At 42.7% G+C, this 15786-nt stretch overlaps 1 protein-coding gene across 1 annotated transcript in view; it reads right to left on the reverse strand.

The window, feature by feature from the left end:
- Positions 1 to 11935, reverse strand: part of clk4b (CDC-like kinase 4b) — a 67392-nt gene extending 55457 nt beyond the window's left edge. The window contains exon 1 of the mRNA XM_071337580.1: positions 11916 to 11935. The gene's annotated coding sequence lies outside the window, so the exon portion shown is untranslated. The remainder of the gene's footprint in view (positions 1 to 11915) is intronic.
- Positions 11936 to 15786: the final 3851 nt, after the last annotated feature.

Below are 15786 nucleotides of genomic sequence, written 5' to 3' on the forward strand. Positions count from 1 at the left end.
CGGGGGCCCCACAAGGGTGCGTGCTCTGCCCGCTCCTGTACTCCCTGTTCATCCATGACGGCATGGCCACGCACGTCTCCAACTGAATCCTCAAGTTTAATCACCTGATTACCAGCAACGACAAGACAGCCTACAGGGAGGAGGTGAGGGCCCTGGCGGAGTGGTGCCAGGAAAATAACCTCAACGTCAAAAAAACAAAGGAGCTGATCATGGACTTCAGGAGACAGCAGAGGGAGCATGCCCCCATCCACATCAACGGGGCCGCAGTGGAGAGGGTGAAAAGCTTAAAGTTCCTCGGCGTACACATCACTGACAACCTGAAATTGCCCATCTACACAGACAGTGTGGTGAAGAAGGCAAAACAGCGCCTCTTCAACCTTGGGAGGCTGAAGAAATTTGGCTTGGCCCCTAAGACCCTCACAAACTTCTGCAGATGCACCATTGAGAGCATCCTGTCGAGCTGTATCACTGCCCGTTACGGAAACTGCACCATCCACAACTGCAGGGCTCTACAGAGGGTGGTGCGGTAGTCCAACGCATCCCTGGGGGTGGACTGCCTGCCCTCCAGGACATCTACAGCACCCGGTGTCACAGGAAGGCCAAGAAGATCATCAAGGTCCTCAATTACCCAAGCACGGGCCTGTTCAGCCCGTTACCAACTAGAAGGCGGAGACAGTACAGGTCCATCAAAGCTGGGACCAAGAGACTGAAAAATAGCTTCTATCTCCAGGCCATCAGACTGTTAAACAGTTACCAATCGCCTGCCATCGCCCAGTAACCTGCCCTGAACTTTAGCCACTGTTGCTAGCCGGCTTAGAGACTCCTACCCTATGTACATAGTCATTTAACACTGGTCACTTTAATAATGTTTACATACTGTTTTACCCACTTCATTTGTATATACTGTATTCTAGTCAAGGCCTATCTTATATACACTGCCCATAATATACTGCCCATATTGTCTATACACACCATCATATATATATTTTGTTAAATGTCTTTATTTATTTAACTAGGCAAGTCAGTTAGAAGAACAAATTCTTATTTACAATGATGGCCTACCCCGGCCAAACCTGGCCAACGCTGGGCCAATTGTGCGCCGCCCTATGGGACCCCCAATCACGGCCGGATGTGATACAGCCTGGATTTGAACCTCTTGCACTGAGATGCAGTGCCATAGACCGCTGCGCCACTCGTGAGCCATATATATAAAATATACGGTATATATAAAATAACATATATATTCCGGACTCTGACATTGCTCATTCTAAAATGTATATATCTCTTAATTACTTTATTTTTATTTTGGGGGTATTGTTTTATATGTCAGGTATTACTGCAGTGTTGGAGCTAGGAACATAAGCATTTCGCTACACTAGCTAAATATGTGTACACGACAAATAACATTTGATTTGACTATGGCGGTTGGAGTTTTAGACAATTTACATTCATGTAATTTAGCAGACGCTCTTATCTAGAGGCAGTGCCTTCCTCTGACACTGCCTGGTGTAGAGGTCCTGGATGGCGCTTGGATAGCTAGGCCCCAGTGATGTACTGGGACGGACCCTCTGTAGCGCCTTGCGGCCCGGTGCCTTGCAGTTGCCGTACCGAGCAGTGATGCAGCCAGTCAAGATGCTCTCGATGGCGCAGCTGTAGAGCCTTTTGAGGATCTGAGGGTCAATGCTAAATCTATCTTATGTTCAGAACCTTTGATTGTTTCACACATCTTTCACCCCTGAGTCATTCATGAAAAATCTAAGTTTTCAGTGAAATACGAAGAGCACATTTTGTTTCGCCTCCAATACAAGATAATGATAGGCTCAGATAATCAGATAATGAAGGGCTCACAATTGTCATTTTAACTACCATTTAATCCAATAGCAACAAACACAGGATACACATTTCAAAACAGTACTTAAAGTGCTGAATAGAAAGAATAGTAGATGGTAAATATTATTTTCCATACCGTATTTGACTATAATTTGACATGCACCATTTTATTTATAAATGTATCCAATGGCAGGTTGTGAGCATGCTGAGAAATATGTCAGTCTTAGTTTTATTATACTTATACAGTACATACTCAGGGCAAATAATCAGAAATAGGGGTATTATAAAGCAGTTGGCTACTGTAAAAACCTTTTTGCCCCATGCAACATTGTAGAAGATCACATTTTCAACTGATACAGTATCGCCTGTCTCTGCTTGAAATACATCAGCTTATAGTGTATCAAAGAAATTCAGATAATGAGTGGAATATATTATTTTATACAATGGGTGGTTCTAATCCTGAATGCTGATTGGTTAAAACCACATTCCAGCCGGTGTCTATTCCACAAGTTACCACCGGCTAAATCTATGACGTTAAAATGCCTATTCACTCTGTTCCATCTGACTGCACAATCCACTGTCTCATCAGTCCAGCCAGGCATTTTATAAACTTGATCTCCGCTATAAAAATCATCTAGACATTATCTCACAGATTTGTATACATCATGCTGTCTGTCTCTCCGACATTTGTAACATTTGTAACAATATTAAAATTCGATCTCCAACTGTCCCATAGTAATGAACGTGTCGGATGTATCTAAATAATTGTCACTAAAAAACAGCTTAAACAAATGCAAATGCAGTTACTTTGTTGTTTTCTGGCTGCACTGTTTGACCTGACTGTAAGTTAGCCGTAGTTGGCTAGCTAGCAAGCAAGGGATAAGAACGTTGCCAGCCAGTACGGCAATAGAACATTTAGAACGAACGACTGGGTTGCAACCATAGATACAGAACAAAAAGACTGAACGACTGGGTTGCAACCATAGATACAGAACAAAAAGACTGAACGACTGGGTTGCGTCTCTGGCAACCAAACCGATAGAATGAATGACCAGCCGGCTTGGGTAGCAACCCTAGATTTGTGTCGGGACTATATCTTGTGGAAGGATGGAATAAATTCATCAAAATAACGTTTTTAATGAAAATATGTAAATAATTAATTGATTATGTTAGTAACCCGTTGTATAAAAGTGATAATGCCCTCGAAGCCTGTGTTTGGAGAATATATTTGCACGGTTTGCCGGCCCTCACGAACAACACCCATGCCAATATTTCCTCAAAATACCGGCTTCTCAGGTATTATCACTTAAATATACAACCCAGTTACTTCAGCAGTGCATTGTACACTACAATATAATTCCAAATGGCAGCACATAGTGTCCTATTGAAGCACACGGACTAATGGAGAATGGTGATGTAGTATTTACAGCCACATCCATATATGATTTTGTTTTACCTTCCAACATACATTTATGTCAAATTGATACATTTATGAGGTAAAAATATAAAAATGTAGTGTTCAGCAGTTACCAAACTATACACATTAACTAGGCACTACATAATTTTGGTTCAGGAAGTTATCATTTTGAACAGTTAATCGTATTGTTAGCGAATAACAAGACAATCATATCGAAACTAAAGGGAATATTTCCTTTTGAAAGCAGATACTTAGAATGAATACGTATCCAAAATGATTTGGTGCAGTGAACAAGTGACTTTGTGAATTTGTCTGTCGTACTGTCAGTTGAAAATGTGAAATTTTGAAACATGAGCCATTTTGATGATCTGTTTAGATGTTTGTGCTTAGAGTTGTGGAAATGTACCACATACTTGTGAAAATTGCACCAAAGCCTTTGGGAAAAAACTGTAGGAGCCATCAGTCATGAATGGCATCACAGCAGAGAACTCTCAAGCAGTGCAGATAGACCAAATTAACAGTTTCTACCACAGGAGGTTGGTGGCACATTAGTTGGGGAGGACGGGTTTGTGGTAATGGCTGGAGCATAAAAAGTGGAATGGTATCAAATACAACATATGGTTTCCATGTGTTTGATGCCATTCCATTTGCTCCCTTCTAGCTATTGTTATGAGCAGTCCTCCCCTCAGCAGCCTCCACTGGTTTCTACCTAGGGTGTATAGATTTTAGACTAAGTATCTACGTATTAAAGACATTTGTTAAACAAGTTTGACTGTGTTAAACAGCAACCAGGCAAAGTGTCTGTATTGATTGCTTGATAACAAAAAGAGAGAGAGAGAGAGATGAGGTAAGAGACCAGCAGGGTTTGTTCAGTATGATTCGGAACCTTATAAATGATGATTTAAGAGTCGACCTGCCCCATCTCTTAGTTATAGCTTACAGGAGCAGATTTTCAGACTCATAATTCAGATTTTCATTATACAGTAAAATACACAAAACACAGAGACACATAACCCCACTCTATGTCCCTCACACATTCAGTGGAGGCTGCTGAGGGGAAGATGGCTCATAATAATGGCTGGAATGGAGTAAATTCACTCCATTCCAGCCATTATACTCTATTCCAGATATTCTTATGAGCCGTCCTCCCCTCAGCAGCGTCCACTGCACACATTAGATTCACTCACTGAAAAAAACAATAACCCAGACAAAAAAAGCCCTTATGAGGTTGGGCGGCCAACATTGTGCAGGATAACGGCAGAGTGGTGTGTGATCCATCACCTTTATTGCATCCATACCCACTGGGCAAAAACTGGTTGAATCAATATTGTTTCCACGTCATTTAAACCAGGAAATTCAATGTAATGATGCTGACTCAACTTGGAAAACAGATTGGATTTGCAAAATGTAACACTGACAATGTCTGTATAATACACTCTGGTCAAATAAGAAAATCCAACGGGGTAAGCATAGAGGAGCACCACTAACTTCTGATGGTTATTTTCCTGACTTTACTATTGGATGAAAAAGCTGAATCTGAGGTTTGTCTGATACTGCACACACAATAAAACAGGACAGGTAGACATATAACCAACAAATATGAGGTCTATTTTGCTCAAGGGAAAACACAGCTCGCTGCACATTGATTGTGCAGATAACATTCATGATGACACAGTGTGGATTGCTTATGGCAAGATAAGTAAATATACAGTGTGTGTGTAACGGTTCCGTAACCACAGACGCTGGGAGACGGGAAGCAAGTACAGGGTGAGCATTTAATAAGAAATTTACATGAAACTGAATAAGAACAGCGTCTGGACAAGAGAAAAAACAACAACATCAATGCAGACACGGGAAGGAAACTGAGGAAATGACAGATATAGGGGAGGCAATCAATGACATGATGGAGTCCAGGTTATTTCAATGAAGCGTTGGTGAGCGTAACGATGGTGAGAGGTGTACGTAATGATGAGCAGCCTGGCGAACTCAAGCGCCAGAGAGGGGGAGCGGGAGCAGACGTGACAGTGTGCTCAGTCGGGAAGCCTCTTTTTAAGGGCATCAATGTCCAGAATCCTCAAGATTCCCATTTCCATTTGGTCTTGCCAGTGTTGATTTTCAAGTCCCAAGAAAATGTTCAATGTACTCTCAAAAATACATGACATATTGTATCCGCTTTGATTTGCACACAAAATGGCAGTTAATGGCCCAGCATTAAGACAGCTCTGGACACCAGTATTGGAGTGGAACGGGACAGTTGTAAATCATGCAGCGCGTTATGTCAGGATTGCAGATTTTAGAGAAACAACAAATGTCGGTACATATAAGAGTCGTAAATCGGCTGAAAGCTTAAATTCTTGTTAATATAACTGCACTGTACAATTTACAGTAGCTATTACTGCGAAAAAAATGCCATACTATTGTTTGAGGAGAGCTCCTAACACAAAACACTTAACGCGATAGGTTTGATAAATTCACCTCTGAAGGTGAAATGTGTACTTACATTCTGAAATCTTGCTCTGATCTATCATCCAAAGGGCCCCAGAGATAACATGAAGTGTTGTTTTGTTATATAAAATAATTTTTTATATCCTAAAAAGGTCCATATAGCACGCACGATCGATTTTGTATTTCCACTCGTTCAATTTGCAAAGAAAATAATCTGTGAAAATCTCACCCTAAACATTGTTTGAACGAGTCAAATCACATTCGTATCTATTCCTCAGAGATCCTAGAAGGTAACAAGACCTCACTATTTCATTAGGGGTGTAGTATATCCTATAGGACACCATATTTGGTCAGAGAGCGACGCCTTCATGGCACGCCAATGACGCGGGCGGCCATCACTTGAACGACTGTATCTTTGTCAAATAAGCACCAATTGGGGTCAAACAAAGCTAACTAGATAGCCAATGAGCTGGGGTTTCATGTAAATGTCGTAAAATGTAGGTACTAATCATTTTGGACAAGAATTATAAGGATATTCAGAGTTATGAAGTTATGAAAACTTAAAACATAATATGGCTACTAATACTTGGAAAGCTAAATCAAAGTCCAAGTATACAGATTTGACAATATTTTTGCAGAATATGAATGCGAATGTCTCCTTCACGATTTGCCCAAATGTACCTGGGGACTTCACACTAAGGTCAGTCATTCTTCAAGTTATCCATCTGAAACTTTGCACATACACTGCTGCCATCTTGTGGACACTATCGGAATTAAAACCAGAGTGATGGCTATAACTATGACCTTTCTCTTGCATTTCAAAGATGGTGGTAGAAAAAGATTGGTTGTTTTTTTCTTTGTATTTTCTTCTACCAGATCTATTGTGTTATATTATCCTACATTCAATTCTCATTTCCACAAACTTCAAAGTGTTTCCTTTCAAATGGTACCAAGAATATGCATATCCTTGCTTCAGGGCCTGAGCTACAGGCAGTTAGATTTGGGAATGTCATTTAGGCGAAAATTGAAAAAAAGGGGGCTATCCCTAAGACGTTTTTAAGACAGCTCTGGACACCAGTATTGGAGTGGAAAATAACAAAATGAAAGAAAGCCACCTATGTGAGACCTACTTTGGTTTCCCCTTTAACATTTCCCCTGTCACAACACTGATGTTGTACAGAGGTTCCAAACAGATATATTGCTTTAAAGTCAATCATCAGACAGTAAAGCATTAGAGACTAGATTTAACAGGGCACATTGAAGGATTGAGAGGAAAAAGGAGAGAGGGTATCTTGAGTAAAGCGGACAGAGATGCACAGAAAGGAATAAAATGCTGACTCAAGACTGATGGGAAGATTACACACTTGCATCTTGCCTGTGTTTTGGGGTAGTTTGGATAGTCACATCGTTATCAGAAACAATTTGAAAAAGAACTGAATGCATGATTGTATCCGTGTTTTTATCACTGTTATGGAATGACTTCAAACTGAAGTTGTCTAAAAGGGTGCAATGTATCCTCCAGTTTATCATAATTCATATATCTTTCATTAAAAAAAAATACATCAACTATTTTCGAAATTTAATTTCAACAATAATTTGTTCCAGAACAAATGCATATGTATTTTGTATAGTTTGTATGTCATATTTGGAGAAGCTGTAAAACCAAGTCTCAGCAGCATAACAATCAACACATAAAAAACACACAATATACAGTACAGATACTAATGTACATAAACACACATAACATGCCTAAAATATATCACTCTATACTCTCCTTAGGAACTACCCAGACCAGAGCCTGAAGTACTGCTTCTTCACACAGAAGAGGCTAATGTCCTCTGGATGGAAATACATGAAGATCTTGCATCACAGCTTCTATGTTTAATCAAGTATGGTTTTTTAGTAACATGCAGCAATGTCTTTCGTTAATCATTAAATATTCCTGATGACAAAATAGTTGCAAGACATTATAGCCTAGCCCTAGTTCAATGCATATGTACTTTATACTGATATTGTAGCTGGTCAAACTACTTATTTGATCCGTGATACAGTATGAATTGACTATTTAAAAGAGATACCTTAATGGGCAAAATAGTAATTAACGGAGAGAGAGAAAGCTACATTTAAAAGTGAATCATTTTTAGTTTACAAAAGAAAAATGGATCTCTTTCAATTATTCTCTCAGTGTTTCACTGTGGGATTTCGTTCGAAACACCCCTAACTCCAATGTAACCAATCCCACACGTCAGTTGGACCCTGTATAAAACCACACCCTTGCTCTCCTCTTAGCGACTGGCTTTTCTGTTTTCCTACTTAACTGTTCACAAGCGAACTGCAAGGATAGAGCTGCCGAACATAGGATTTCAGACCCTGTTGTGAGGTTTGAGCACTGACCTTGTTCGAGTAGATTCACTTTTCTACTTCTCAGCTAGCTTCTACGCTAGCTGTTGGGACTTGGGTAGCCCACGCCACAAGCTAGCCACGCTTTTCTACCTGCAACACGGTTAGCCCACGTCGTAAGGCTCAAGCTAACTTCACTAGCTTGCTGCAAGGCAAATTAGTCATGCAATCCTACCTGCAACACGGTAGCATTGTTAGCTTTCACCCTCGCCTATTATAGCCTGCGTTTACTCACTTGTGCTAACTCACTTGAATGGCCCAGCCACACGGCTCTTTCGGTCGTGGGAGCAAGCTTACCTGAAGGCTATCGCTACCCTAGCACAACCCCTTCAGCTAGCACTGAGCTAGCTACAGCACATCTGTGGCTGCTAGCTAGCTAATGCTTTCTGGCCTTGTGGCTATAGCGTTTTCTACTGTGCTTACTAATGCTATTCATCAGCCGCAAGGCTTCCTCCTTCACTGCTACCTACTAGCTACTACTACCTACCTGCAAGGGTAGAATTTTTAGCTGTTCTTTCGGTCGAGACACGCTTTGTCCATCACAAGACTAACAGAGCGCTAGTTTCCTCAGGCTTCCCCTGTGCTTACTAGCTAGTCTACTAACCCATTAGGTGAACACTACTACTACTGGCTCTCCCACCCATAGTAGAATTGCCAGCCTGCTCTCTTGTTTAGCACACCTAACGTTCTCTTGTTTTTCTGGCTAAACTGACCACTCACACCTCACCATGCTACGGTCGAAAGAGACTCTCAAAGCTACTCTTGCAGCATTCCTCGGTTAACGCTATGCTAGCTACCGCTTGGTTACTATTCCATTGGGTGAACACTAGCTAACTAGCACAATAGCCTCATGGCTAAGCGTTGACTAGCACCCACATAACCCGGTTAGCAACACTTTTCTCCCAGAGTTATAGTGGGCCCCTGTACCCCTTGGGAAATAAACATGCTCAGACAGCTCTCTAACGAGTCTTGTGAGGTTTTTTACCAGGTACCGGCTCGTGCTAACTTAAGCTACGCTGCCAGCCGTCACAGCAAATGCTAACTATCGTCTAGCTATTGCCAATTTGGTTCTCAGTATTTAGTTTGCCATGCTTTGTGCTTACTAACAGCTGTACTCCTAGAACCCTTTCCCTTTGTGCAGCGACCCATTTTTCAGAGCCCAATCTACCCTCCGTGCCAGCTCTCTCTCTCAATTCAATTCAATTCAAGGGGCTTTATTGGCATGGGAAACATGTGTTAACATTGCCAAAGCAAGTGAGGTAGATAACATACAAAAGTGAAATAAACAATAAAAATGAACAGTAAACATTACACATACAGAAGTTTCAAAACAATAAAGACATTACAAATGGCCGATGACCTCAGGCCTTGGATATTCCAGGATGATATAGTGAAGGCTTTTTGTTCCATAAAGTGTCCAATGTTGTTGGTCGTGGTTTGGCCTTAGGCCAGTAAGTGTGAGCAGAGCCTGCTGAGCATCTGGTACATGCCGTTGGCTTGGGCGAGTGTAAGAGTGGGGGTTGGGCCTGTTTGCCCGCTCACTACCTGGGCGTATGTGTGACTTCCATGTTGATGCCCTCTTGGCGGGGGTGGGGTGCATGGGGTGGGCAGGAGTGGCATAGGTCTGATCTGAGGGGGCCTAAATGGGGTGTGGGCATGGTTGGTGTGGGGGGGTGTTGATTGGTGGGGGTGTGAATGTGTCTGGGGGTGCTGTGGTCTGGATGTAAGTCCTCTTGGCGTGGGTCCTCTATGTGTAGGCCCAGGGGGGGGTCCTGCAGGTCTTGGAGGGTGTCTCGCTGGTCTGGGTGGGGTGTCTCTTGATCTGTTGCTCCTGTGTGTAGTGTTGGGGCTGCGTTTGAGAGCGATGTCCTTTAGAGTCCGGGCAAAGGTGGGCACTGCTGCCTTGTAGAGGTGGACCTGGTCATAGAGGCTGTTCAAGTCCAGGGTGAAGTGGTGGGCCAGGAAAACATTTGGTTTTGAGGCACAGTCACGGGAAATGCTTGCGTTTACCCGCTGTATTGTAGCAGGGTGGAAGTCTTTTCGTGGTAGCAGGGTGGAGATAACCACTTGTGCGTTGGGGAAAGTAGAAGAAGCTTTTTCAATCACTCCCTTCAGTGCTGTGGCCACCCTTTCCTGCTGTGCTCTCAGGTCGTTTGTGCCTGTGTGTATTATTATGTGGCTAGGTGAGCCTAGTTTGTCCTCAGACAGAAGGTCTAGGGCGCATATTATATATATTTCCCATTTGAGTCCATAAGGAGAACAATCTGTGTCTTGTGTTTGTCCTCAGTGGGTGTGGGGGGGTTGTCAGGAGGGCTATCAGGGTGGCTGACAGGGGGGTGCTCAGAGGGGGTGAGAGCTGCTGGGCTTGGGGTTTTTCTTTTGTCTGTTCTGCTGTGATGTCGACTCTATGGTCAGGTGTGGACTGTTCTGCTGTGGTGTCGAGACTTTTGTCGGGTGCTCTCTCTCTCTCTCTCTCTCTCTCTCTCTCTCTCTCTCTCTCTCTCTCTCTCTCTCTCTCTCTCTCTCTCTCTCTCTCTCTCTCTCTCTCTCTCTCTCTCTCTCTCTCTCTCTCTCTCTCTCTCTCTCTCTCTCTCTCTCTCTCTCTCTCTCTCTCTCTCTCTCTCTCTCTCTCTCTCTCTCTCTCTCTCTCTCTCTCTCTCTCTCTCTCTCTCTCTCTCTCTCTCTCTCTCTCTCTCTCTCTCTCTCTCTCTCTCTCTCTCTCTCTCTCTCTCTCTCTCTCTCTCTCTCTCTCTCTCTCTCTCTCTCTCTCTCTCTCTCTCTCTCTCTCTCTCTCTCTCTCTCTCTCTCTCTCTCTCTCTCTCTCAACCCCAGTGTTCCAACACTGCCCCCTTTCAATACAATGAAAGGAGCGACTTTATTGCCACCAGAGGGTGCTCCGGCTCTTACTGGTGAGCGAGAGTCAACCAACTTGTGGGCTTCGCGCCACAAGAGCAGGGAACTGGCACGCATGCGCAGTCCAGCCTTGAGTCCTATCTACAGTTTCTAAGGGGTGCAGATGACATTTCGCACTAAGACCACCAACTATTTCTCAACAGAATTTTGGAATCAGTAGCGACTGGTGACTAGGCATGCATACTAGAGCAGGAAATATACTCTCTATTCAGTGGCAATTTTAGCAAGTAAATCAAAAAAATAAGTGGGATGCATGCCAGCAAAGCCACTACACAACACAACACTAAACAATACATTAATTGCACTATAACGGTGACAAACGGCCTACATAAAGCTGTCCCAACAGCAGTCCCAACATCTTACCACTGCTACAACTGGCTATCAGCGGAGCCTTGTCTTGCAGCGAAACAGTTCATTCAGCCTCATTTAATGCCTTGTAAAAAACATAGCTGATATGGCTGACTTGCTTAAACAAATGTGGTTTCTAATGACAATTGAGATGTACAAACTATGGCATAAGGGGAAGACAAGCGGATAAGAGGATATACAGTTTTGAAATATACAGTACAGCAACAGAATTCAGAACACGGCTGTTCTTACAGAGTTCTCCCTGTACACCAAGTCAGAACTGTAGGATAAATAAAGGGGGCATAGAGGCAGACAATGAAAGCTCTTACAATATTCGATGATTACATTTCTCTAGGTTATGTGCTAACTGTACACCACCAAGTCAGAACATTAGGCGAAATTAAGAGGGGTAAATAGACCAAATTATTAGGATGAGGCACATGGGTTACTAAGAGCTTACTACACAACATACACTAGTATTACTTTCTTAGCTACAGTATACACATCTCCCTGGCATTTAACATCATTTATGCAGCAGCATACAATACATTTTTGGACTCACCTTGTTGTGCTGTGCTCACTTGAACAGGAAGGGGGCGCAGCTGTCTTTCGTGGGAAAATTTTGTGATCAAAGTCTGCCATTCTCTGGATTTATGGTGCTTCGGAACAACTGGGAACTCTGGAAAAAAACAAGGTTGAATCATGATGATGTCATTGATCTTCAGGGCGTAGCTCTAGAAAGAGGCTGGATTTACACTTCTGAGTTGGATGACCGTTCAAAACGTATTTTCCCGTTGTCTTGAACTCACTGAAGTCAAGTTTACGCAGTTCCGAGTTAACTGTTGTTTTGAGTGCGGCACAAATCATGCTTCATTGACAGCATGGCCAATGTTGAATGTTTATCATTTTAAACTTGGAAAGATACCCTTAATCCCAGATTTGGGACCACACAGCCACTCCATTGAGTATTGCTTTGCAATGCTTGCAGTTAACTTTAGCTACTGTCAGTGATTCCTTCCAAAGAATTTGCGATTTCCAACTTGTTGTGTAATGTTCAATGGCCGATGAGCAGCGATACGTTTTATCTATAATTTCTCTTCATATGACAAGGATTAAAAAGGATTAAAAAGGATTTGCCAGTAGATTGTCGACTTGATTCATGAAGATGACTGCTAGCTAAGATTTTGAATGTATGATGTTTACATGATCAGTCCAATCAAAGCTACTGTACATATAACGTGATTTGATGTTGTTTTATCTATGGCCAATGACCTTGAGCCTTCTTGGATGGGCACTTCTAATCTAACTCTATGGCAGCACCCAAGAGACTAGAATGTTCTAGCTCTCCCATTAGACTTGGCGGTGACGTAGTGTCCCCATGAGTGACAGAACACTGAGCCAATCACGGTGCACCGCTCCATTTTTTCTGCTGGCTTGCCCCACCACCACAGAAAGCACTGATCTAGGCTGAAACACCTGCATTTTCGAGCTGCCTTACTCACTGTCATTCACCACTCCATCTACAGCACAGAGAGAGAGGGAGAGAGAGAGAGAGAGCCCATGTAGTGATATACAGTATGACATAATCAAAACATAGAGTGACACACACCCAGCCCTATAGTGAAAAGCTAATTTGAGATCACAAACATCTTAAAGGAAAGATTCACCCATTTTGATGTTATATTGTGTTTGTGCATGTTTTCCTGTGTTTCTGAGCTATTCGTCGTTTCATCAGGCAGAAATGTTTGCATCATCTGTTCATTAAAGGTATAGTTCGGGATTTTGGCAATGAGGCCCTTTATCTACTTCCCGAGAGTAAGATTAACTCGTGGATACCATTTTTATGTATATGCATCCAGTATAAAGGAAGTTAGAGGAAGTTTTGCAAACCAATGCTAACTAGCTTAGCACTAAGACCGGGGGCTCTGTTTTAACAAACCTAATGCAATGGTACATTTTAGCACTCGTGGTAGAGTTATAGGCTCGGGGGTTGTGTCAGAAATATTTTTGCGATTTTCACAACCGGAATTATGGGCGCGGTGTTGCGAAAGGGCTGGATAAGAGCATCTGCTAAATGACTAAAATGTAATAAACAAGTGGTGGGTGTGTCGAGACGTGTCCCCTCACTGGCCAATTAGAACGTGCTAAATATGCATTCGCTAAAAATTGTTGGGTTCTAGCTTGAAATATACTTATTCATGTTACCATACTAAAACTTATTGATTACTTTAGATATATAAGGAATGTATATGTTGGGGTCAATGGAGGGTGGATAAGAACTAGGTGTATGGAAAGTAACTGAGTGAGACAAGGGGGAGTGCAGAAAGATTACATTCTGTTAAAACATGTTATTGTTAAATCTCATGTATCCATGACTCTAATACAAGGTATCAGGTCCCATGACCAAATTATTAGGTACCTATACCGTAAGTACTCTCTGGGTAGTGATATTTAAAAAACAAATGTCAATTGCCGTGGGTGAGGAAATCTAAACACTCTGGACACCGTCAGGAGAGGTGTTGGAATAATAACTATTGAAATGGCGATCGGCGGCCCCGATTCTCCCTTTATTTCTATTTATTAATTATTATTTTTTTTTTTTTTACCATTATTTTACCAGGTAAGTTGACTGAGAACACGTTCTCATTTGCAGCAACGACCTGGGGAATAGTTACAGGGGAGAGGAGGGGGATGAATGAGCCAATTATAAACTGGGGATTATTAGGTGACCATGATGGTTTGAGGGCCAGATTGGGAATTTAGCCAGGACACCGGGGTTAACACCCCTACTCTTACGATAAGTGCCATGGGATCTTTAATGACCTCAGAGAGTCAGGACACCCGTTTAACGTCCCATCCGAAAGACGGCAACCTACACAGGGCAGTGTCCCCAATCACTGCCCTGGGGCATTGGGATATTTTTTAGACCAGAGGAAAGAGTGCCTCCTACTGGCCCTCCAACACCACTTCCAGCAGCATCTGGTCTCCCATCCAGGGACTGACCAGGACCGACCCTGCTTAGCTTCAGAAGCAAGCCAACAGTGGTATGCAGGGTGGTATGCTGCTGGCAAAGGGGGACTAGAGGAAGAAAAGTTTAACAAAGCGGCTTGAGACCAAGCTTGAGACCAAGCCAGCAAACTGTGTACAGCATCCAGTCGAAGCTATCAACTGCATTTTCTCTCAGGAGTGCAGCATGAGTCCTGAGACCGTCCATGTGGAGTGAGCATGGAGAGATCACATCCAAACTTCTCTCATGCTGCTGGTGCATGGGTCGGAAAATGGACGAGACAGAATGGTGGTGGTGGCTCAGGTGAGAGATTAGTTTGATTGGGAAATCTGATTATTCCCCAGATATTGAAATTGGGACATCATCAAGGGCCATCAACTTTGACAGGCTTGAGTTACATGTGTGCCATTGTGAGGATGAACTGTAAAGCTATCTGAAGAAGAAAATGAAGAAACACCAGAAGAATGAGTGCCGGGAAGGAGGGGGGTGGACAACCGTGCCCCTAATTGATTTAGGGTTGCCCTAAACTGTTTATTTGAGGTATCAGGTTGATTGTGGGGGTCTGCACACTGGCAAATGTATAGTAATTTGGACAAAAAATACATTAAGAAACCTATCTGTCATTAACATGCCACTCGCGACAGTGTAAGTCAGGGACAAACGGTGGCCGTGATGAGAAAAGTTAATGCTGGTAATATACAGTGCCTTTGGAAAGTATTCAGACCCCTTGACTTTTTCCACATTTTGTTACGTTACAGCATTATTATTAAATAGACTGAATTTAAAAAACACAATACCCCATAATGACAAAGTAAAAACAGGTTTTTATAAATTTTTGCTAATGTATTAAAAATAAAAAACGGAAATGATTTACATAAGTATTCAGACCCTTTGCGATGAGATTCGAAATTGAGCTCAGGTGCATCCTGTTTCCATTTATCATCCTTGAGATATTTCTACAACTTGATTGGCGTCCACCTGGGGTAAATTCAATTGATTGGACATGATTTGGACAGGCACACATCTGTCTATATAAGGTCCCACAGTTGAGAGTGCATGTCAGAGCAAAAACCAAGGGATGAAGTCGAAGGAATTGTCCATAGCGCTCCGAGACAGGATTGTGTCGAGGCACAGATCTGGGGAAGGGTACCAAAAACTGTCTGCAGCATTGAAGGTTCCCAAGAACACATTGGCCTCCATCATTCTTAAATGCAAGAAGTTTGGAACCACCAAGACTCTTCCTAGAGCTGGCCGTCTGGCCAAACTGAGCAGTCAGGGGAGAAGGGCCTTGGTCAGGGAGGTGTCCAACAACCCGATGGTCACTCTGATAGAGCTCTAGAGTTCCTCTGTAGAGATGGGAGAACCTTCCAGAAGGACAACCATCTCTGCAGCACTCCACCAATCAGGCCTTTATGGTAGAGTGGCC

This window comes from Salvelinus alpinus, chromosome 13, assembly GCF_045679555.1.
Source record: "Salvelinus alpinus chromosome 13, SLU_Salpinus.1, whole genome shotgun sequence".
In the NCBI taxonomy this organism is placed as follows: domain Eukaryota; kingdom Metazoa; phylum Chordata; class Actinopteri; order Salmoniformes; family Salmonidae; genus Salvelinus; species Salvelinus alpinus.